Consider the following 25,428-nt stretch of genomic DNA (forward strand, 5'->3'; position numbering starts at 1 on the left):
CCTATCAATGCTCCTGTGGAAGCATCTCTTGACTCCTCACATCTCCCGTCTCCACTGCTGCCACCAGGTTCTGCCTACAACCACTGCAATAGCTGCCTGATGGCTTTCCTTGCTCCCACTTCTTCCTTCAGGTGGAACCCCAGACAGCAGCCAGAGTGAGCTTGCTAAGAATAAAATCGAATCAGGTTGCTTTCCTGCATAAAATCCTTTGATGGCCCCCCAGAGTCCTCAAGATCAAATCTTATTCTGACCACGGCTTCTAGACTCTCTCTGGTCTGGCTACTGCTTGTTTTTCCAGCAACACTTCTCACTGTTCACCTCTCGTTTTTGGCGCTCCAAAAAGTTGAACAATGCACAATTCTTTGAATATATCTTGTTTTTTCCTTTCTTCAGCTATTCTTACTCATTCCTCTCAAGCCTCAGTTATGTCTCCCCCTACCATGTCTATTATCACCCCCATCATGTAACACTTTCAGAGCCACATTACAATGACTTATCTGCATCTCTCACTAGACTCTAAGCTCCCTAGAGCACAGGGGTCTTGTCTGAATCACTATAGTGTCCCTAGCACATTGAGTGCAGTGACTTTCACAGAGTCATCACTGCATAAAAATGTGTCAAAAGAATAAGCTCTCCCTGGGCCAGCTGTGGCCTCCTGTCACAAGTGAAATAAAAGCTCCTGAGTGGGTGATGGGGTGAGTCAAGTGGTACCCAGCCCATCTCCTCATTTCCCTGGGGCCAGCCTTGGCTAATTCATACACATTCCTTGAAAGGCTGTGTGTGATTCTTTATGGGGGTGGCCTGGGCAAACGCTTAGCAACTTTCCATTTGTTAACAGCAAGCCAAGAAGCAAAAGGCCAGAGGGAATTACTAACCTGTACGTGAAATCAAGATTTTCAGGGACATCCCCTTGTTTGGCCCAATCCAGAGTGTTTCCAATCAGGGCACACCTAATCTGACACAGCAATAGAGAGGGAAAGGAAGGAGGGTAATTTATGTCATTTCCATCAGAAAATGTCAACACTGCACACAGAATGGTTAATCCAGAATGAAATAGCAAACATTTGCTCAAAATTGATTTAACGCTTTTCTCAAATCACCTCAGACTGTTGCAAAACCTCTCTGGGCTATTTAAAAAAAAGAAAAGAAAGAAAGAAAAAACAAAACAAAAAACCCCAGCAGTTTGGAGTTGGGAACAAAGAGTCCCAGAATAGTTGTGTTTCCACACCACAGTCACAGCAAAACAATCCTTTTGCAATGCTTTTTAATTAACAAGTCTATTTACTTGTCTCATTGGGTCCTTGCAACAATGCAAGAGTTCCTTGCAGCATTTGATACCAAGTCCAAATCCTCTGCCTGCTCTTGAGGTCATCCTTGATCGTAGTCTCTGACTCCACCCACTCTCTGTCTCACGTTCGTGGGGCCCTGCGTTATGCAGGCTCCACTCCTAGGATACATGTTCTAGGAACACCCATGCTCACGTGGTCTTCATGGCTTCTCACGGGCACTCTCGACTACAGTGGATCTCACCTGGTCTTTTCTCTCTGGTTTCTTTTATAAAATTTGCCTTTGGTGTTTTGCAGTTTTGTTGTGGTGTATTTGTTTTTGTTTTTATAGAAATTTTATTTGTTTATTTATTCATTCATTCATTTATTTATTTTGGGCTGCATTGGGTCTTTGTTGCTGTGCGTGGGCTTTCTCTGTGGTGCTTGGGCTTCTCATTGCGATGGCTTCTCTTGTTGCGGAGCACAGGCTCTAGGCACATGGGCTTCAGTGGTTGTGGCATGCGGGCTCAGTAGCTGTGGCTCGCGGGCTCTAGAGCTCAGGCTCAGCAGTTGTGGTGCATGGGCTTTGTTGCTCCGTGGCATGTGGGATCTTGCCGGACCAAGGATCTAACCCGTGTCCCCTGCATTGGCAGGCAGATTCTTAACCACTGCGCCACCAGGGAAGTCCCCAGAATATTTGGTTTTATTTCTCTACTTTGGGGTTTGGTGTGATTCTTGAATCTAAACATTCTTATCTTTCATCAATTCTCAGGCATCTTCCCTTGAAACATGGCCTCACCCCATTCTGTCAGTTTTCTGGAACTTCTATTAGATATATGGGAGACTTTCTCATTTTCTCCTCCGTGTCACCTGATATCTATTTCATAGTTTCCGTCTCTGGGCTCCCTCTGGATAATTTCCTAGATTTACCTCCAAGTTCAATCCTTCTTTCTTCAGCTCTGTCTAATCTACTATTTAGTTTGTTCACTGAGTTTTAAATTTTAATGAGTATTTTTTTTATATCAAAGTACTATTTGTTTTATTTTTTAAGTCTGCCTTATTTTGTTCACTTTCTAGATATGTATTATATTTTTGAAGGCTTACGTTATGCTATTAGTCATTTTAACATACTTAGTTTGTGGTCTCCTAGGATGGTTCCATAATCTAAGGTTCTGGGAAGTCGAGTCCTATTGTTCGTTGGATCTGTGGACTCCAGCTCATGGTTTTCCCTTGTGTGTTGTGTGATTTCAGATTGTGAGCTCATCTTCAGCAGGGCTTTAATCTGGAGAAACCAGTATCATCAAAGTGTTTGCTCCTAACAGAGTATCATTGGCCCAGACCAAATTTTATGTCATTTCTTAGCCCAGGGGTTTCTAGGTTGTACAGGAACTATTTATTCAAACCCCAAACCCACTAAAGGCTCATGCCAGTGGTTTTGAATTCTTAAGGGAGACATTTTCTCCTCCTGACCTAGAGCTCAGTTCAATATAAACAAGCTTTCTTCCCATTTTTTTTAATGCTAGAGATTGACTATTTCTGGTCTACAATTGTTTAAAGGATGTTGTCCTTCCACGGTCTTGGCTTTATGTGGAAGTCTCAGTGCCAACACTCCACCTCCCAGAGGCTCAAGATCTTGTTTCTTGTCCCTGAACAGTATGAAAACCCAAACCTCTGTGTAAATAAAACCAGCTCTCACACCAGCACCACTCCTCTACCTCATGGTAATTGCAAAGGACAGCCCACGTGCTTACTTTTCTAACTTTCAGTTCCCTCTTGGTTTCTGGCTTCTGGAGGCTTTCTGTACACTCAGCCTTGTTAATAACAGGTAGTATTTCTTGTATGTAAGCACCACACACCATGCTAAGTGCTTACACATATTAGCTTATTTAACTCCAGTAATACCTCTTGAGGTAGGTACTGTTATTATCAGTCTCATTTTCGTATAAGAAAATCGAGGCACAGAGAAGCAGAGTAACTTGCCCAAGGTCTCGTGGCTAGTAAGTGAAGAAGCTCAGATCGAAACTTAGGCAACCTGGCTTCAGAGCCTGTGTTCTTCATCACTACTCTACCCTGCTTTCTTATTTAGGATATGTAGGTGTTTTTGTATTGGGAAACTATTTTGACTTCATATTGCATTTTCACACTGTTTTTCCCCAAACTAAGTGAAGAGTAACTGCGTGAATTGACGTGATTTCTGTCAAACAGACAGGCAGCCTGGCGATTTCTACCAACTAGTCTCATAAAGTTGAAGCCTATATCTTGCGGGAGAAGCTAAAATCCAAGCTCTGCCATGGGTACTTCTGCTCACTCAAAGTAAATGACTTGGATTTGGGGAAATTTTAGTCCATCAGGGTCATCAGGGACTTTGGAGACAGGCTTTTCCAAGGCATGTGCCATGGACCATCTACATCAGAATAAATCCAAGATATTTCTTAAAAATGCAGATTTTGAGACCCTACCATAAACCTATTGAGTCAGAATTCCTAGGGTTGGGCCCAGGAATATGCCTTCTAAAAATAATCTCTCCATCATGTTCTCATTCTAATGATCACTGGAGTTTGAGAACCACTGTTCAGCATTTGCTTTGGAGGCCGACCTGGGTCTACGTTCCTTCTCAAGACGTGACCATGACAGGCACATCAAAGCCCCTCTACCTTCCTTTTATGATCTGGGACCACACATTTAGTGCACAGATGAGAAAGCAAGCCCACAGAAGATGGCCCTCTGTTAGGCTCCATTGCACCTGGGTTCCTCCCAGCACATCAAGCACCACCCTGTGGTATAATTAATTGTTGTGATGGCTGATCTTTCTTCCCATATAATCTGTGCAGGTAGAAAATATTCCTCAGTCAGCTTTATGTTCCCAGTGCAAACCATGGTACCTGACATGTGGCCATCACTCAATGTTTGAGGAATGGATGGGTAAGTTGATTTGAATTGCTCAAGAGCCACCTGTTAATCACTGATAACTTGACGGCTAGAGCCCAGGTGTTACTTTTCCCAGGAAACCTTTAAATCTTCCAACCCTGCCATCCCAGCAGCAATTTTTCTCCCATTCCTTTAGAGGAAGATGGGATTTCCCTGGTTTTTTTTGTTTTGTTTTGTTTTTTGGCCAAAATCAGGTCAGAGGTATGGGACAGCCACTCATTCTTTCCACCCAACTGAATCTCACTGTGACACAGGATTGCTGTCCAGGTACCTCACTGGCAGGGAAGTGAGGGCAGACCTTTTAAAGGCTGTGATGTGGGAATCATTCAGAAGTGTTGTAGCCCAGACAATGATGTAAAGGGCTCAGCAGCCTCCAGACAAAACATTCATGCTTGCTGGTGCTGGAAGGCAGGGAAGCTGGGCTGAGATGCTGGTAAGCTCCCACCATCTTCCTCCTCCAAACATGACCCTTTGACTTGCAGGCTTGCTCCCTTATGTCTGCAGTTCTAGTGAAGGCTGGTAAGGAGGCCCTGTGTCAGGGGAACTAACCCTTTTCCCTGTCAGCACTCCCAGCCCACTGATGTCTCTCTGAGGGACCTCAGTCCACACAACTTTCCTTACACCAGGGTTTGTCCCAAAAACTCAGTCCTGAGTTTAGCCAGCTTGCTTAGGCTTGCTCTTCTGGGAAGAGGAGAAGGAGTTCGCTGAAGTCTCCCAGTTTGTTTTTGTGTGAAACGTTCTGTTCTAGCTCTTTCTATGTGCCAGGCACTGTCACTGTCTGGGTTCCTCTGCAAGTTACTGAGATAAACAGAACTTGGACCCCACCCTGACTGTTCAGATGCAAGACAGACATTCACACACACTTAACACACCCTTTGCCAGCTCATCATTCAGGGGATGTTTCAGGCCTCACCTTCTCCTGCCTGAACAACTTTCACCATTTGATGTCTCTCTGAGGGAGTCACATCCTGGGTGGTGTTGTTTTAGTGCTCACAGGGCCTACGTGACAAGAGGCACTGAAGCTCTGGAGGTGACCTGCATGCTTCAGGGCCATAGAATCCCAGGCCTCCCCACAGAGCATCCCTGCACAGGAATCTAGAAACAGCAAGAACACTCCCAACTCCCTCACACGTCTCACTCCTGCTCTGTCTGTCTGCAGTCTCTTCACCTCCCTTCTGTCACCTCTGACTCACACTTGACTGTATGTCTCAGTTTTCACTAATCAGGAAGCCTCTTGCGATGCTGTTACTGGGCTGTTGGCAGGAATGGAGAATTCTCAGCGGTTATCAATTTCCCTCCCCCCATCCCCACAAAATCTCCAGGGGATTAAGGAGGGTGGTGGGTCCCAAGACACTGGGACACCAAACATCAAGGGGTCTACCTAGCAGTTTCCTGTCCTCTGTCCATGGACACTCGTGTTTATTTGTCTGTTCAGATGTATTTATTTAAGACAAAAGGGAAGGTACTGGCTCAGGTGTGAGCTGAAAACTCTGGCATGGAGCTGAGGCATGCTGTAGAGACATTAATTATTTCCCCAGGCGCCAATTTCTCTCTCCTCATCTCTCAGGTCTGCTAACTCTGGTTGGCTCCGTCTTAGACCTGTTCTCCCCCGGGGTGGCAAGGTGGCCAAGCAGTCCGGGAACCACCCCCCCACCTCTAGTCCAATTCCAATGGAAGTGCCAGGACCGGTTCTCACTGGCTCTAATTGGTCTGGATTTGGTCACATGACCACCCTGAACCTATTACCATTGTCAGGAAAATGCAGTTCACCCACTGGCCAGACCTGAGCTTGCTTTTACACCCTCTTGGGGCGGAGTCAGCTCCACCAGGACCACACAGACTGGAAGAGAAGTGGAAGTAGAGAAAATGAAGGCAAATGTTTGTTACGACTAATATTTTGAGCACCATAAACACTTCACATGCGTTATGTTGCTTGGTACCTACCTCTAAGGTATCTATACTTAATGATAAGAAAACCCAAATTTTACCCCAAATGGTGGAGAAGGGGTGTGAACCCAGCTCTTCCTAGTTTCAGAGCCATTCTCATTCCATTTTGCCTATAAATCACTCCATCTTACAAACCACTCAAGCTTGAAAATCCTGTCTTCTGGCACCTCTCTTTCTCTCTTATCCCCTACATCCAAGTGTCATCAGATCCTGTTGTTTCTCCCTCCCCCCGCCCCCCTGCACATAGGCTCTACTCCATCTGTCTTGGCCCTGCCAGCCCGCTGCCTCTGCCCCAGGCGGCCTTCATCACCTCTCTCCAAATAAAGACAGTAGCTTCCTAAGGGATCCTGGAGTCCCTACCACAGGACCCCACAATGATGGGCTCAGACTGGACACAGTTCATAGACCTGCCTCATTTAGCCTGGTTTTTTTTCTGAACCAACATTTTTTAATTGGTGGAAGATTCCTCAAACTTAATTATTATTATCAGCTTCTCTTAAAAATTGGAAGATCTAGAAAGCTTTTAGGCAAGTTTAAAAAATTTCTCTGAGCTCAGTTTTCCCATCTAAACTGGAGATAGTAATACCTACCTGATAGGGTTGCTGAGGTGATCACGTGTGGACCCGTACAGAGAAGGTAGGCTCAAATGGGCTCCCTTGGCATTCTTAATTATGAAAATAATCTCCTGGATTCCTGTAGCATCTTTCTCTAGATACCCAAATGGCTCTCACCTGTGTGGTCTCCTTGAGCCTTGCGACAGTCCTGTGAGAGGGTTAAGAGCAGCTCTGGACACCACTATGTGAAAAGAAAAAGTACGATACAGGGAAACTATGACTTTTCTAACACCATGCCATCAGGTAGAACCAGGACTAACCATTTTGTCCAATACATTATCCAGGAAACTTTGCCAAATCATATTTTAGAAACATTCTTACAATGTTTACAAGATGTAAACATCTTACAATGCTTACAGAAGAGATTCAGATGAGACAGAAGCAAGACGAGCCGTTTGTTCTACCTGCGACTAGCCACCAAGGGGAAGTTACAAAATCTTCTCTGAGGCTGAAGGATTTAGAGATACTAATCATGCAAATAGTGCTCCTACTGGAAAAACAACGTCTACCACCACACCATTAATCTAACCAAATGATGTAATCAGTTTTCCTGTTAGAGTCATCAGGTATGATTATTGGTGAGAACAGCATTATAAAATACTTTGAAGCCATTAAAAAACAATGAGGTAGGCCTTCCCTGGTGGCGCAGTGGTTGAGAGTCTGCCTGCCAATGCAGAGGACGCGGGTTCGAGCCCTGGTCTGGGAGGATCCCACATGCCGCGGAGCAGCTGGGCCCGTGGGCCACAGTTACTGAGACTGTGCGTCTGGAGCCTGTGCTCCGCAACAAGAGAGGCCGCGATAGTGAGAGGCCCACGCACCGCGATGAAGAGTAGCCCCCGCTTGCCACAACTAGAGAAAGCCCTCGCACAGAAACGAAGATCCAACACAGCTATAAAAATAAATTAATTAACTAATTAATTAAAAAAAAAAACAAAAAACCAATGAGGTAGATCTATCTCTATGTACTGAGATATGGTTTACTAAAAAAGTGCAGAGCAATAAAAAAAAAGGGAAGATCTGTCAATATTAAACCTGCATCTCCCCATACCAATACTGCATAAAGCTGCATGGCAGCTGCCTGCCTTAAAAAGGGCATCCACGCTTCTGCTTGCCCACCTCCTCTTATTGTTCTTATTTTTTAAAAGTAAAATTTAAATAGTAGGAGAAGTACTATATCCACAGATTTTAAAGTCTGAAAGTACAAACAGGGATACAGTGAACAGTCTCCTTTCAACTCCTATCCCACAGCCAAATAGCTCCTCTCTCTTGTAGCCTTGCAGAGATGTTCTGTACATACACAACCAAATACACACACACATATGTATTCATACTCTTTTCCCCTTTTCTTTACAAAAATGATAACTCACTAAACTCCTTGTTCTTTACCTCGCATTTTCTCTTAACGGTGTCTCTTGGACATTATTTTGTATCTGTACAAAAAAGAGCTTTCTCGTTGTTCCTTTTTTTTGTTGTAGGATTTGTTTGTTTGGTTTGGTTGGGGGGGATTGTTTGTTTTTGTTTTTGTTTTACTGCTGGATAGAATTCCATTCTATGGATATACCGTGGTGTATTTAACCAACACCCTACTGGTGGACTTTGGGGATAATTCTAATCATTTGCTATTATAAACATTTCTATAACAAATAGCCATTTACAAATGGTACCTCACACATTAATAAGAATAAATTCTAGAAGTAGAATTGCAGGGTCAAAGACTAGATGCTAAAATGAAGCTTTTAATCACAAGGGACAAAACATGGTATCAGAAAGATTAAAGATGGGTCTTGCTATACTTGCTACACTACACTGACTGACCCATTTGATATCTTGCATTATCTCTTCCACCAGACAATAAGTTCAAGCAAGGCAAAAATCTGTCTGTCTTATTTATCATTGCATCTTAGAACATAGCGTCAATAAATAGTTGCTAAAGGAAGGGAGAGAGGAAGGAAGAGTATATTTTATTTTTTTGGCTGCGCTGCATCGCATGTGGGATCTTAGTTCCCTGACCAGGGATCGAAGCCATGTCCCCTGCATTGGAAGCACAGAGTCTTAACCACTGGACGGCCAAGGAAGTCCGGAAGAGTTATTTTAAATAGAGGCTAGTCCTTGGGTACGGTGACCCCAGAGAGGTCCTGCTTACCCACAGACCCTGATTTTTATGACCTAATGAAATGCGAAACCATCAGGCTCCCTAAAAAGTCTCCAAAGTACACCAGAGGGAAAAATAAGAGAAACTCAACACCAAGGTCAGGCCATAGGAGAGTGAACATATTTCCTCCTGAGACAAGGAGCTGTGTTAGATGCTGCTCTCCTAGTTGGCCCGAGCGAGAACAATATTGTGGATGCCAGACTCACTATTCCAGGAAGGGAAGAGCTGAGCTGGAGATAGAAAGATGGTCCATCAGGGGAAAAGATAATCAACCCTCTGGCCTCATTTTAGTTTTAACTAGATCCACATTTGCTCTCCTGCTTGACAGAATGATGTTGACAAATGCCTTTTGTTTTCATCCAGATATTCCCCAGATGGTTTCAGGAGTCCCTGAGCGGTATGTTTTGGCACAAATCTACCCGTAGGATCTTCAAGAAAGCTCATCCCTAAGCAAATTCAATAAAACAAAATGAACAAGTCCTTGCTGCTAGCTAGAATTTTCTCCAAACCCAGTGTTAAGGCCTGATGCATTTTTCAAACATGGAAGCCACCAGTAGGCCCACAGTAAAACTTGTTGAATCTTATGAATGCGTGAAGGCAGAGCGTTGAAGGTGTCGGAAGATGACACTGAGGGTTTGAGAACTTCCTCCCTCCCAATCCAATAAAGCCAAGTTTGGGAGGAGGAAGGAGAATAAGAAGGACTAGGGGGAGAAGGGGCAGGAGAGAGGTGGTCCTGACTGGAGAGACGGGGGTGAGCCTGGGAGGGAAGCAGGAGGGCAGTGAGGCAGCAGTTTTCCACACTCTGGTTCAGAGAGAGAGAGAAAGAGGAAGAGGAAAGGAAAGGAAGGGAGGAGATGGGAGGAGAGGAGGGCAGAAGACAGAGGAGAAGAGAAGAGAAAGGGAGAGAGGAGAGGAGAGGAGATCTGGGGACACATGAAGACCTGCTGGGTTCCCCAGGTACCGTCTCCCCAAGCTGGGAAGAGTGAACACCTAAATACCCGCAAACCTCCTTCATGGAAAAGGCAGGTCTTCCTGGAGGAAGACCACAGAGTCCATGAGAGGCTGCCTCCTGGGAGGTTATGGAAACAAGGGCTGCGGGCAGGCCAACTGGAGAGGCGTTTCGGCGACGGTTTGCCCTGGTATGTGAAAAATTTTTCCTGCTTAGATAGTTGGCAAACATTTTAGAGGCAAAATGGAATTTATTAACAGAAAATATTTGTCAAGGATTATTCCTTCCCCCTCCCTCTGTTCTTTTCTTTCTTTCCTTTCTTTCTCTCTCTCTCTCTCTTTTTTTCTTCCTCTTCTCAGGGTGGAGGACTTCATCAACCAGATTCTTTCATCTTCCTTTGTGGTTTGGATCTTTAAGCCTGGCTTGAAGGAAGAGAGAGATGGCTTTAGGGGAAATGCTCACCACCCCCCCACACCCCCAATAGGATAGCTTCCTTCTCTACACGCAGGTGTCAGCTTTCTGCCCGGAAGAGCTTGGACTGACATGGAATTGTCTTTCCAGAGGAATTCCTTCTGTTTCCCCCTGGCATGGGCTTGAAGCACCCCCAGAATTGGATCTGAATCTATAATTGCTATTAGTGCTGTGGCTTTTATCTTTTCGAGCCTCCATTTCCTCAGGAGTAAAATGAGGGGAGAATAATACTTAGCTCTTGCCATTGTTGTGAAGATGAAATGAGAAAGTGTATGTTAAGTGTCTGGTACAGGGTCTGGCCCAGAGTAAAACCTCAGTGGGTGTTAGTTCTGCTCCTTCTGATACAGGACAGAGACCCTGGTGGCAACCTGCTCACAGGGTTAATCGATTTAGACTTAGAATATGGTGCTTTGGGTATCAGAGGTGACACTCAAGCCTTGATGAAACCTACACTTAACCAGAGGCAGCAAAAATGGACAATGTTTACTGAAAGTTTACTAAGAACCAAGTGTTCTAAAACTTTACAGTATTATTTAACCCACCCAAGTACCCTCCTATTTTCCCAAGGCTAATAGTATTCAAGTGGCTGAACCAGCATTGAAGACAGACCATTTTCTTCCCCAAACTACTTTCTTAACCGTAATGGATGTTGCATCATGGTAGCAATGAAAGGGAAACATGGAATCATATTTTTGTGGATTGAACAGGCTTGCAGATCAGCTTTTCCAGATCTGTTTTGAGGAGGAGGGAAATGAAGCCGAGACAGGAAATTCTCACTCAGGGCCATGTAGCCGGTGATGGTGGAGCCAGGAGCAGAAGCCCAGCTTCTGGAATTTCGGGTCAGTGTACTGCCACCTAGAAAGAGAGGACCAGTAGAATCTGCTGCAAGGGAGAGACTGCTGGTTAGCCACATTGCCCTTGAGAACTGCAGGTCTTGACTTAGATCCCCAAATGGGAATTTAATCTAAATTGAACCCACCCCAAGCCAAATGTTTTATCAAGCACCTTGACTGGGTGCTTGCTGTGAGGGGGGCACCCAGGAGGGCAGATACCATGGGGGAGACTGAGGCGGAGGACCCCTCATTTGTGGAACTGGGAACAGGCTTTGGTCCATGTCATGCTCATCTCTGATGAGTTGGAATGTGGCAGCTGCAGGGATATGACTCCAGAAGCCGCTGTTAGGCTCTGGGTGGAGATGCAGAGGAAGAGGGACCTGTGGGGAACAGGGGTCAGGAAAGACTCATTTGCAATGACCCTAAGAAACCATGGGCAGGGCGTCATTGTTTCCCGTCTAAGCAGAGCCTAGCCATACCTGTACACACGGGTACAGCCATATCAGTTCTTAAAATATTGAAAACATCCTGTACCACTTGGTAAACAGCCAATACCCTGAGCCCCACTAGTGCCTGGGCCACCCCATTCTCTCTCCTGGCACCTTCGTACCTCCCTCCAGTCCAGCAACTAAAGAGTTAACACTTGCCCGAGCAGAGGTCCTTGGAGCGCAGACTCCTGCCTTCAGAGCTGGCTATCTGTGAAGACTGGTCTAGGACTAAACTCATTCTTACTGTTTTTAAATAGCTTGAATGTCCCCTCCAGATGAAACTACCCAAATGGAATGAGGCATCTAAACAGAGCCACATGGGGTCCATCTGGGATGGCTCCTTGGAGGACAAATCTTGCAAAGGAAATCTGAAGGGGTAAGAGATGCAACTTAGTGGCTGGGAGAGTGAGGGTTTGGACAAAAACTGATTAAGGGGCACTCCTCCTGCGCATGCTGGGGCTTAACCCCAGGGTTCAGGCGCCCTGCACATCCCTCTGCCCTTAACTACCCTCTGGGCCCCTCCCTGTGACGGACCCTGAGGGCAGGCCTAGCAGCCAGTGGCCGCGTTATTAATACTCCTTGATCTGCCCGACTCCCCGTGGTTTCCCTGCCAGCTGCGCCCTCCCTCCCCTCTTTGCTCCTAGACAACATGTGCTGGAAGAATGCAGGTCAGAACAGCCACAGAGGGCTCCCAGCAACCCCTGAAATCGTCTGCCCGGCAGGGTCCTCCAGAGGTTATCTAGGCAGGGTGGAGGATAGAAGACTTCCACTGGGATGCAGATGCTTTTCAGGGAAAGAGGTTCGATAACTTCTGGGGGATGGTGTCCTATATCTTGTAACAGTTGGGAAAGGGTTCCTTAAGGCTTCATCTCAGTCCCTTCTATTCAAAGGGAGAAAGAGTGAATTGGAACAGGGAGGAAGGGAGAGGAGGGGAGGGCCAAAGCCCATCACCTCCCCCTATCTTGCTATGGAAATGGACGAGCCAGATGGCAGCTCATTTCACTGGCTCTGGAGCTGGACAGCCCTGGGTTCACCTCCGGGCTCTCTCCTTACCAGCTGTCTGACTCCGACAGGTTATCTAACCTCCCAGAACCCCGTTTCCTCATCTATAAAATTGGAATAATAATAACTCAGGGTCCTTGTAAGGATGAAATGAGGCAATGGATGGAAAGCATCTACCCATGTGACTACTGTTAGTTCCCTTCTCTTCCTTCCTCATATTAATTTGGGCAAGAAGACAAAAACTATCTCCCTAGCCATTCAAATATTCATAAAATAAGCTTAGGAGTTTTTTCTGCCAGCTACATATTTTCTCGCATATCTTCACCTGGTCTTTTCTTTCCTCGGGTTCCCCATCCCTCCCTGGTCATCTCTTGGGAATAAAAGAGTAAGAGATGCCCAGACAGTCAGAAGATGGTTCCTGAAGCCAAGCAGAGATTTCAGAAGGGACAGTTTCTACCGTTTTGTACTGCATACCAGAAGCCTCTCCAATGTTCATAGTGTTTAACCTGGAACTTCAATTCCAGGAATCAAAGTGAAAACATTTGAAGATTTAAAGCTTCAAAGGTGTATGTATAAGGGTGTGAGATATGTGTGTGTACACACACACACACGTATGTCTGACACATATATTTATTTGACATTTAGGTTGTGATATACATATGATGTGATATATATATATATAAACATAACCTAAATGTCAGGTAAATGCTAAACAAATTAAATAAGTAGATAAATTTAAAAATAAATAAATTTTTTTATGCTAGAACATTTTCGAGCCATTAAAAACTAGGTTTGGTGCACCCCAATCTTTATAGCAGCATTATTTACAATTGTCAAGATATGGAAGCAACCTAAGTGTCCATCAACAGATGAATGGATAAAGAAGATGTGGTATGTGTATACACACACACACACACACACACACACACACACACACACACACATACACACACACACACACACACCCCAATGGAATACTACTCAGCTATAAAAAAGAATGAAATTTTGTCATTTGCAACAACACGAATGGACTTGGAAGGTATTATGTTTAGTGAAATAAGTCAGACAAAGAAAGACAAATACTGTATGATATCATGTATATGTGGAATCTAAAAAACACAACAAACCAGTGCATATAACAAAAAAGAAGCAAACACAGATGTAGAGAACAAACTAGTTGTTACCAGTGGGGAGAAGGAAGGAGGGAGGGACAAGACAGGGGTAGGGGATTAAGAGGTACAAACTACTATGTATAAAATAAATAAGCTACAGAGATATATTGTACAGCACAGAGAACATAGCCAATATTTTATAGTAACTATAAATGGAGTACAAACTAAAAATTGTGAATCGCTATGTTGTACACCTGAAACATATAATATTGTAAATCAACTATACCTCAATTTTAAAAAAAGGAAAAATACACTGGAGCAAAAACAAATAGGTTTGGGAAAATATTTAGTGAGAGAGAGACTCTTAAAATATAAAGCACAGTGAAAAGTCAAGACACATACTGTTTTCATGGCACGATCTCAAATATTCAATAGATGTTTGAGTACAGACAAAAGGCTGCAAGGAAATTCACCAGAATATAAATTCTGGTCAACTCTGAGTATTGGAAGGAAAAGTGAGGTTTATTTCCTTCATTACAAAAGTAATCCATGTCATTGTAGAAAATTTGAAAAATGCAGAATGGGATAACCAGAAAAGGTTGATTTGAATTTTTAAGTATCTTTAAAAAGAATGGGTGGTTTCCAATGAACCCACCAAAATCAGCGGTCAAAATCATCAGCTCCTCTACTACCTGCTACCCACCTCCAGTGTTTGTAACACTATCCTCCATAGACACCTACACACACGCACACACACATGCACCGACCCCTGCCTACACATATGCACACACATGCATGCACAGAACACACCTGAGCTTCCCACCTAGGCATACGGTCAAGTCCCTTGGGGTTGTTGCAGGAGCCCGAGGCTAAGGAGAAAGTGTCTGCTGGAAGGATGGAAGAGAAAAAATAAGAGGAAGTGGGCGTGGGGCTTGTGAGGGAGGAGTGAAATGAGAAGGGAGGGGGAGTGGACTTCTAGGAATAAAATTCCTGCAAATCACCATCTTCATTCAGAAAGATGAGCTGAGTTTTTCCAGGGAAAGGAGAGTCCACAGGATGGTTGGGGCGGCAGTTGTTTTAAGAAAAATAGAAGCAACTGTCTGGAAGGACTTGAGGGGCTTGCTCCCCAGCACCAGGGGCGCTAGTGTCCTGTTGCCCCTGAACAAACCACCCCCCACGACTTAGTGGCTATACGAGCAACAAGCATTTATCGTGCTCAGGTACCTGCGATTTGGGCGGGGCCAGACGGGAGCAGCTCCCGTGCAAAGCCTCTGCTCCACGTTCTGTCTGCTGGGCTGGCGGGACTGGGGGGTTCCAGGACGGCTCGCTCCCAGGGCTGGCACCTTGGCACTGGATGTTCAGCCAGGGCCCCGGGCTCAGAGCATTGCTTCCTCCCCATGTGGGTCTCTCCTCCTCACAGGCCGCTTTGGCTCCCGCTCGGCACAGTGGCTGGCTTCCAAGAGCGAGCATCCCAGGAGACAGGAAGTGGCAGCTGCCCGTTTCTGAAGACCTGGACCCAGCTATGGGCACAGCGCCTCGTCTACTGAATTCTTTCGTCAAACGGTCGCAACGGCAGATTCAAGGGGAAGGGAGACAGATCCCGCCTCTCAAGAAGTGGAGGGTCAAAGAATTTGGGAACTGTGTTTTTAAACTTCTGCAGAGGGCGACAGATAAGATCAGTTCTCAGGGGGTTCATCCAGACCAAGCTGTTTACAGCATCAGGGCACTCATGAAGGGTGGATGGGATAAGAATCTGTGGGATGAGCAACGTTGCATCATATCCATAAAGAAGCAGCCTGCTCTGGCCTGGGAAAGGAAAGTCCAGTTTTTCTTTTCGGTCCGCTCCCCAGCTCCCACAGCACGGATGTCTCCGGTCTCTGGTCTCCCCCTACTCCTCCACCCATCCTAACGACTCTGAACAACCTCACGATGGCCCTCAGGGCTGTGACTCCTCAGAGCCAGCTCTAGAAGCCACAGAATGTCAGGGACCACTCAGGTGTCCCTGACAGGAGAAGCAGGCCACTTTCTCTCCATGGGAATAAGGAGGGCACCTGGCGAGGGGGAGGAGGGAGCTAGCTGTGCTGCATCGAATCAGTGTGCAGCCCTGTGGAGCTGCTCTTCTCATGGGACTTTCTTTTTTTTTTTAATAATTTTAAATTTATTTATTTATTATTTATTATTTATTTTTGGCTGTGTTGGGTCTTCGTTTCTGTGCGAGGGCTTTCTCTAGTTGTGGCAAGTGGGGGCCACTCCTCATCGCGGTGCGCGGGCCTCTCACTATCGCGACCTCTCTTATTGCGGAGCACAGGCTCCAGACGCGCAGGCTCAGTAGTTGTGGCTCACAGGCCCAGTTGCTCCGCGGCATGTGGGATCTTCCCAGACCAGGGCTCGAACCCGTGTCCCCTGCATTGGCAGGCAGACTCTCAACCACCTGCGCCACCAGGGAAGCCTTTCTCATGGGACTTTAACTCCCGTAAGTCTCTGAGAAGGGACCTCACAGACAGAGTCCGGCCCCTCCTACTCAGAGGACAGCGAGGCTTAGAGCAGGGCAGAGGCTGCCTGGAAAAGCAGGACTAGCACCCAGTTCTCCTGACCCCAAGCCCAGCGACCTCTTCCCCAGCCCATCTCTTAGGGCACATTCATTCCCTACTATGGAGTTTCTACTGTGAGCAAGGCACCCACCCGCCAAGGAGCTCATTTTTGTTGAGAAGATGTTTCCAATCCAGCACCTCCACCCAGAAACCCCTAAGAGGGCATCTAAACATTTCCTCTAAAGAGGCCAGGAGTTGAGGAGAGATCTGCAAAGCCAAGGCAATCTGCTTTCCATTCCTGAGCCCACTACCACCACCCGACCCACCATGAGTGAGACTTCTCCAAAGTCACTAGTGCCATCTTAAAAGTGGGAACTGTGCTTTCTATGACATGATGTAGCCAAGGTTGATATGCCATAAAAACCATGCTTTCAGTGAATTAGATAAAAAGGATGATGCATTTACAGCAGGCTCCTTATGCCCCCCTCCACATATACCACACACACACACACAAACACACACACACACCGCCCCCTATGCCCCATGCCCAGGGTAAGAAGTGCAGCCCTGGTGGGGATTTTGCTAGCTCACTTGAGTATTGTGGCTGGCAAACTGGTGGGAAGACCGGCACTTGAATCTGGGTGTCTGGGCACGAAAGCCAGAAGCGTTAGAGTTCTCCTACAGTCATACAGCACACCCTACCAGGTCACTGCACATGGCTGTGCAAGTCGTAACCTGCCTCCAGACGCCCAGAGGAAGGGGCAAGTGAAGGCTGAAATTCTGCTGGGGACTGACTTGCCCAGACATGCCACAGGCAACAGGGCCCCTGTGCCCCTCACCCTTCCCCAGGCAGAATCCACCCTCCCAATATTTTTGGTTGAATAAACCATTTAACAAATATTTATTGAATATTGATTGTGTGCTGGGAACTGTTACAGACACTGGGAATAAAATGAAAAAGCCAGGCAAACAAAGTTCCTACCCCTGTGAAGCCATCGCCTCCGGGAAGAGACAGGAGAAAGTCAGGGGTTGTGAGTGCTATCAGAACAGCAAAGTGGAGAGGCTGTGGCGGGTGCTGGGGGCGCTGCTTTAGACACCCTAGTCTGGGAAGATCTCCCTGAGGAGGTGATGTTTGAGCCGGGACCTGAGTCAAGGAGCCACAAGGAGATAAGGTAGCAACGAGAGACCCGAGCTGAGGAGGCAGCAGGCATCAACACCCTAAGGCGGGGGCTCTTGGTATTCGAGGCTGGAAGGAGGTGAGTAATGGGAAGAGAAGTAGAAAATGAACCTGCAGAAATAACTATTGAGGGCTCCTGCTCTCTCTACGCTGGTGAAGAAGATGTAACCGGCACTTGTTTAGGGCTGACTATGTGTCAGGCACCAATCTCACTCAATTCTTAAAACTGCCCTAGGTGGGCACACTCAGAAACCCCTAAGAGGGCATCTAAACATTTCCTCTAAAGAGGCCAGGAGCCAAGGAGAGATCTGCAAAGCCAAGGCAATCTGCTTCCCATTCCTGAGCTCACCACCACGACCCGACCCACCAAGAGTGAGACTTCTGCAAAGTCACCAATGCCATCTTTCCTAAAGGTGGGGACTGCACTTTCCATGACATGATGTAGCCAAGGGTGATACACCATAGCAACTCAGCCTAAATCCCCAGCCACTGGACCCTGTACTCACCCTGTCAGGACATGAAAAAGGATTTGGGGAGCATTGCCACTTAAGTCAAAATTTGCTTTCCCTTCCAATTCTAAAGATTCAAGACGTATTTTCCATCCACTTAATAGAGAAAAACCTTCTCAACAGAGAAAAGCTTCCTTCCAGCCTTCCTCCGTTCCTCTTTTTCTTCCTTTGTTTCCTTTTCCCTTTATATGTCTTCCTCATCTGTGCTCAAGTTCCCTCTCCCTCTCTCTATTTATCTCCCCTTTTTCTTCACAATCTAAAGCAATGGAATATTCTTCTTACAGGGTCATGGGGGAATTTCTGACATCTGGGAACCTGGATGACGTATATGTATTTACACTATATATTGAGTTCTAGCTCAAGAATTTGCTGCTCCTTTGATTACAGTCTAAAAAGATGCAAGGGCAGGAACACCAGCCTTGAGAGACACACTTCCAGCTATCACAGCCTCCTCCCTGCTTGTTCAGTTCAGAAGTGACATCAGACATCCCTGAATCATTTCTTACCAGGCAAAAATTTTAGAAGAACCATGCTTCCGAAAAAATAATTAGGACATTTAAAAAAAGACATCAATCATAAAACTTGCTCCTAACTTCTTTGAAAGAAAATTAGCATTGGAATAGGTCAATCTGGGATTTAAATTTTCAAGGTGGGATTAAAAGAAATACATATATGGGTTTAATGCTATCAATGATTCTAAATGCACATCAGCTTCATGTGTCAAATTGTTTTTCTGATCCAATGCATTTATGAGTGCCCTATGCCCCACCTTAGAATAGAGGCATGGAGTCATGAAAGATGCTTTGTTATCAGGCAACACTGGTTTCTAATCCTGACTTGGCCACTTACCAGCTGTGGATGTAAAAATACTTCTCTGAGCTTCAGTTTCCTCATCTATAAAACAAGAGACAAAAAACATCCAACTCTTAGGGTTGAAAAGATTCAATTAGATGATGTCTGAAAGCCCTGGATAAATGTTAATTTCCCTCATTCCCACATCCTTGCCTTGGGTGCAGAGAGAGGTGATTCAAACAGGTATTGCGATCTTACCATCAAGAAGATTACAACCTTGTTGAAAAGACAATGCTTAGTAATATAACATAAACTGCCAAATTGGTGCGAAGTTGGAAATAATCAACACACAAATGGTAAGGGCATAAAGGGGATGACCCAACTGGGAATGCTTCACAGAAGAAATGGGCCTTGAAGAATTGGTAGTTTGGAGCAGAACTGAAGCTGGCATTTCAGGCCCAGGTGTGGAGGGAAGAATCAAACTAACAAGCTTGTGGGAGAGACAGGACGAGACTGACCAGAGAAGAGAAGCCGTGGAAGGGAGCCACACAAAATGATTCATCAGGAGAAGGGCAAGGGCATGACGTGGAGACGCCGGGAAGCCAGGCAGAGGCAGGTGGGCATGACTTCATCGGAAATGGGGTTAATTGTAGGTTCTGATATCATGAGATCAGAGTTTGATGGAAGGGAGAGCTAAGGGCCTCCTGTCTCCCCCGACAAGAGGCCTGCAGGAGGAGCCAGTCGGAGAATCATCCACACAGGGGGGGAATGGCGAGGTTCACCATGGCGTAGATGTTGAGGGTAAAGGGGAGGAGGAGATGACTCCTGGCGTAAGTCAGGACAGCAGGGGGAGTACACCGACAACACTGAGACCAAGAAGTTAGGAAGGGGGTTGCCTGAAGGAGAAAGCCCCGTGGTTGATCTTGTTTATGTAAGAGCCCTCCGTGGGGATGTCTCCAGGGTCTGGTTCCGTTTCTACTGAATGCTACCCCTCCTCTCACTTTCTTCCAGCATCATGTTTTCTAAAACCTCAGCTGAATTCATCTCTAGGTGTGCCTGGAGGCAGGAAGTTATGCAAGCTGTCCAAAGGTAACCATAGGTGTGCTCAACACCTGTGTTGCCTAAGTCTTTGTTGGGTCCCTGATGCAGTCAGCTAGCGGTCCCCCTGATGTTGTATTCAGACTCCCTCACCTTTTTTTTAAAAAAATTTATTTATATATTTATTTTTGGCTGCGTTGGATTTTCGTTGCTGCGCACGGGCTTTCTCCAGTTGCGGCGAGCGGGGGCTACTCTTTGTTGTGGTGCGCGGGCTGCTCATTGCGTTGGCTTCTCTTGTTGCAGACCACGGGCTCTAGGTGCATGGGCTTCAGTAGTTGTGGCACGTGGGCTCAGCAGTTGTGGCTCGCAGGCTCCGCAGCTGTGGCGCAGGGGCTTAGTTACTCCGTGGCATGTGGGATCTTCCTGGACCAGGGCTCGAACCCGTGTCCCCTGCATTGGCAGGCGGATTCTTAACCACTGCGCCACCAGGGAAGCCCTCCCTCACCTTTTTGCAGAAGAAAAATAAGAGTTTCTGGAAAGGATGTGACTCCATATCAGGCAAAATCTCATGACTTAAGGAGAGTCAACGCCATAGAGAATCTTAGAATCCTAAGGTAACCTGGAGATGTTCTTTATGGGTTCTTGATAATATTCTTCCTCGATTATGTGCGTTCCAACTACCTCCTCCTAGTCGGTAACTTGTCTTTTCTCTTTCTGTAAGGTACCCTTTGATGAATGGTCACGGGTACCTTGCACGGATCCTCTGGTCCATGCATCCTGCCTCCAGGGAAGCCCACCCTTATCTGCTGCTGCAGTTCCCCATGGCTTCAGCTGGCAGAGCTGTGTGGGATTCTGGGCACCAGCACAGCAAGCAGGCCCGGAGGCAGCCAGCATCAGGAATTGAGGAAGGGAGTTCCAGATGGAAGCAGCAGAGTGTGAAGATGCTTGACTGCAGGCCAGCCCCGGGGCGGGGGGAGAGGTGCGGGGGCTTGGAATGCCCTAAAAGGTTCCAGACCAGTGGAGAAGGGCTGCTAGGAAAGGCTGAGAGCATCGGCACGCAGACCCAAAGGAACGTCTGGTATTCAGCCCCTATGTTAATAAGATTTGGGGAATTACAGACTCCCCAGGATTGAAATCACCCTCACCCTAAAATTCTCATGCCCACCCTCAAGCCTCCTGCCAAGATGACCAAAGCGGTGTTTCCCAAACAGAGGTGGAAATCTGCCACAACTCTTAAGGGTCATTCCTTCAATTCCCCCTAATACTTCTATTGCCTTCTATGAAATGTCGAGAAGGATAGGAAATCCAACTTCAGATTTTTCTGGACAACTAGAAGGAAACAGGTAAGAGCAGAGGAAATGATATGCATCAATTACAACGAAATGAATAAACGTTAGAGAACAGAGAGAACTTCTCAGGAGTCTGAGAGGGTGTGAGATACAGACTACAGTCTCTAAAGTGAGTTTCCGCATTCTTTTATGGAAGAGACAACCACACTGGGCCTCGGATCCCTCATCTATAAAATGGGGAGACCATTCCCTGCCTTGTCTTACTTGATATTGCAAAGAGTAAAGTCCACTTGAGATGCTATAGACCTTAACATCTTCAAAGGAAGTTTCTTATGACTTCTGCAAAGTAGAGGCTTATGAACCGTGAGGTTATCCAACCAAGGAGATGGGAAAATGAGGGCCCTCCACCCCTAGATCATCTTCCAGAAGCACTAGATGGGTAAATGGGGCCAGAACCATCTGTAACATGCTACCAGACTGTGCTTATCCTTTCAGCTGCCAGATGATACCCTATTTTCTTCCCACCAAAGCAATCATGCCTTGACCACTCCCGGGACTTGGTGATCCCGAGTACTCCAAGACCACTTCCCACCTGCCTCCATCAGAGCGCCCAAGTAGCAGGTGCAGACTCCTTCTGGAACCAGGGACTGGCCACACGCCCAGACGGAGGCAAGGAGAGAACACAAGGAAAGCCTGAAATACCGTCTCAACCTGTGGGTTTCAACTGCAGCTGAGCGACCCCAGAGTCCCAGTGAGGTGTCTCAGTAGGCCAGGACTAGTTTTGGGTCTCCCACCCCTACCTCAACCACAGTAGCTCTGATGTTATTGGTCTTATATATTGGGGTTCCATATATGCTTTTGTTCACTAAAGGGGTTCTGTGACTCTAGAAATGTTTATAAAACTTTGTCTGCACTAATATATTTTATAGGTAAAGAAACCAAAGCCTAGGGATGTGAATTAATTGTACTCAAGAATTCTTTAGAATCAGATACCAAATCCAACAGAAGAATTTTATTGGGGAAAGCGTCTATGCTGTCGACCCCAAACTAAGGTAACATGCACATAAATCCCATCTATCCTTCTATTCTTGCTGCTTCTTCAGCTCTCCCCATTCCCTCAACTCCTAAGCACTTCTCGGACAGGTAGAGATGCTATTTAGGAAAATGTCCCCTATGTATCCTCCCTCTGGGGCACTGCAGACCTTCCCTTCAGCTCTGTTTTGTGCCTCCTCCATCATTAACACTCCGTACTGTTGGTAGATTTAGGCTATGAACACCTTGAGGGCAGGGACCAGATCTAATTCCACAAATCTGTATAGTCTCCACATTAGGGACAGTGCCAGTAACTCAGCAGAAGCTCAATAGATGGTTGCAGGAAGGAAGGAAAGAAGGAAGGAAGGTAGGAAGGAAGGAAGGAACTTCTGCACAGACATAATCTCTTGGTTTCTCTTCCCTAAGCAAGCTAACCTCCTCCACAGTTTTTTTTTTTTTTTTTTTCTTCTGGGTTACAGAGGGCAAATGCTGTAAATTCTCTCTAAGGGAAAAGCTGGGCAGATGTACTTGGGAACATTTAAAAAACTAGGTTGGCATTGGAAAGGAAACAGCCAATATATTTAGCTACCCATGGCACGCCAAGGCCTTATTGAGACAGAAATAAGCACTGTAGGAGGAATCTCAATTAAATATTTTTCTAAGCAGTCAGTTCTGGGCTTTGCCTGAACATGGGTATAGAGCTGGGGCGAAGCATAGGACAGGAAACCCAGAGGATTCTGAGTGGGGCTTCTGAATCGTCTTGGGGCTCAGCTGCTTGCAATATAAAGCTAGTGATCCCAGGGGTAGGGGCCTGACCTACTTCCATGGTCCAAAGAGCAGGATACCTTCCTTTTACGCACTTTCCAGAATCCCTGCAATGGAGGGACCCATCATCTCCTCTACACCTATTCTTAAGTGGCACCATGTCCCTGAAATAGTCTTCCTACAAGTGCTACCCAATTTTCCCAAAGCTCTTTCCATTCGTTAACACTCCCTAAGAGTCCTGCCTTATCGAGAAATAAGGTTCCTGGAATGACCTGAGCGGAAGCAATGACAATTTGGGCATGGGACTCCACACACATCCTGCTTATCTTTGTTCAAATATGCAGTACATCAATCCAGAGGCACAAGAATGACCGTCCCAAACTGACTGGGATGTGAGGATGGGGTCTCATGCTAGGCAGGGTGAGGATGAAAGAGGGTACCTGGTGGTGGCATAGGCCATAGGCAATCCAGTACGGAAGCCAGATCTGTCTGCCAAAGTACACACATGTGAATAATAACAAGTATCTTTCCTTTTTCATATTTGGGATCATACTGTTTTGAAAACAGCTTTTTTCACTTAAAAACGTATCATCAACATTTTCCCATGTCATTGAGTATTCTTCTACGACATGATTTTTAACATCTATATCACATGCTCTCATTTGGAAGTCAGACTTTATTTAGCCAACCTCCAGCTGTTAAGCATTTAGATTGTTTCCTGTTATTATAACGCTAAAATGAGCACCCCCAGGGCGCGGCCTTGTGTTCATTTCTAATCATTTCAAGAGGCAGAATGGCCTAGTGGTTAAGAAGGACCTTGCAACTGTTCTCTCCGAATCTCAATCCCTCAGTCGCTGGACCTTGCTCAAATGACAGAACCTCTCTGGGCCTCATTTTCTTTATTTGTAAAACGAAAATTTACTCGTAAAAAGAATGAATAGTACTGACCTTATAAGATTGTCCTGAGGATTAAGTAAATTAATAAATGTAAAGTGTTTTAAAAAATGCTATCCTTAGCATAGGGTACTCTGCTCAATATTCTGTAATAACCTAAATGGGAAAAGAATTTGGAAAAGAATAGATACACATATATGTATAACTGAATCACTTTGCTGTACACCTGAAACCAACACAACATTGTTAATCGACTCTACTCCAATATAAAATAAAAATTAAAAGAAAAAGAATGCTATCCTTGACACTGTGTTGTTGGTTGAGAAAGTACTCAATAAACTTTAATTATTATCTCTTTTGGGTTATATTCTTTGACGAAGAATTTCTGCATCAGCAATTTTATAATTTTAAGGCCTTAAACCCCAATCCCCTGGTTCTCTCTCTTTTTTTCTGGGCTCTCCTCTTATACCTCTGGTCTTGCTTCCATGTCTTTTGTTACACCCCTGTCCCTGCGACCAGGTAATGCTGAACATTTCCTCAGGTCCAGACCTCGGCAGCGTCCTTCTCTTTCACCACATCCTTGTCTCGGAGGTGTCACTCACTCCACCCCCTCAGCTTTCTGATACCTGTAGCTCTCACTCATCACTAATGTCCCACTCCTATGCTTCTTGCCTGCTTTGGGGTAACCATGGGATCCAGTGCTGGCCAAAAAGTCATGAGGGCGTTTGCTGGGGATCTTCTGGAGAGATCATCCTAACTCTTAAGAAGGAGACACAAGGTTTTCTGACCTTTTTTCCCCTGGACTATGCCACGTCTGAAGTCTGATGTCTAGGATGTGCAGCCTGAGGAGGGTGGGCCTCAGTGTTGGTTGAATGACGTCATCAAGGACCCAGACTCTCCTGTCTCTCTGCTCATCCTCTTCCACGTGCTGGTTTCTTTCAAGCAGCAAGTTGGCTGTAGCAGTCCCAGGCATCATGTTCCAGGCACAGCGACAACCAGAGGAATAGAGAGACTGCCCTTTCCCGTGGCCATTAGGAGCACAAGAAGCTTTCCCATAGGCTGCCCAGTAGCCCCCTGTTCCTGCCTCATTAGCTGGAATTGTGTCACATGGCCTTTCTTGAACCAACTAATGGCAAAGGAAATAAGGAGCCCAATGAGGGCAAGCCTAGACCTGGGAGAGGGGTCATCACCCTGAGACAACGATGATACCCCTAGCAGCATCTCTACTAGCTCCTCTGTCCACTGGAAGTGGCGTCAAGATGAAGGACCTCCATGTAAGGCTCAAGAGACCTGCATTCGGGTCCTGGCGAAATGGGTAGCTAGCTGGGTGACTTTGAACAAGTCACTTAACTTCTTTGGGTCGGTGTGCTCATCGGTAAAGTAGGAAGAGTAACCCTGTCTTCCTGTTGGAAGAATCCAAGGAGAATATGTAAGAAGGCACTTTGTGAGCTTAAAGTTATTCTATAAATGTAAATAAAGTGTATGAATTTTAAGGGGCTGTTTTCCTTCTTTATGAATCCACTCTCTTAGGCAACAGAGCTCTACAGCCAGCAGCCAACTCAGGGAGTCAGGAATCTGTCTCCTTCCTCTTGGCCACTCTCTGGGGCTGCCTCACCTTGTAACCCACTGTTGTATCAGCA

The 25,428-nt window shown here is 46.0% G+C and overlaps 1 long non-coding RNA gene across 1 annotated transcript in view; it reads right to left on the reverse strand.

Annotated features, from left to right (window-relative positions):
• The window catches only part of LOC309631374, a 473,017-nt gene that overhangs the window by 443,884 nt on the left and 3,705 nt on the right, over positions 1 to 25,428 (reverse strand). The window contains exons 2-3 of the long non-coding RNA XR_014246228.1: positions 18,828 to 25,191; positions 876 to 10,273 (exon numbers count right to left, since the gene is read on the reverse strand). This is a non-coding gene — a long non-coding RNA (uncharacterized lncRNA). The remainder of the gene's footprint in view (positions 1 to 875; positions 10,274 to 18,827; positions 25,192 to 25,428) is intronic.

The sequence above is a fragment of the Balaenoptera borealis genome (genome assembly GCF_965194805.1).
Source record: "Balaenoptera borealis genome assembly, chromosome: 6".
Lineage (NCBI taxonomy): Eukaryota > Metazoa > Chordata > Mammalia > Artiodactyla > Balaenopteridae > Balaenoptera > Balaenoptera borealis.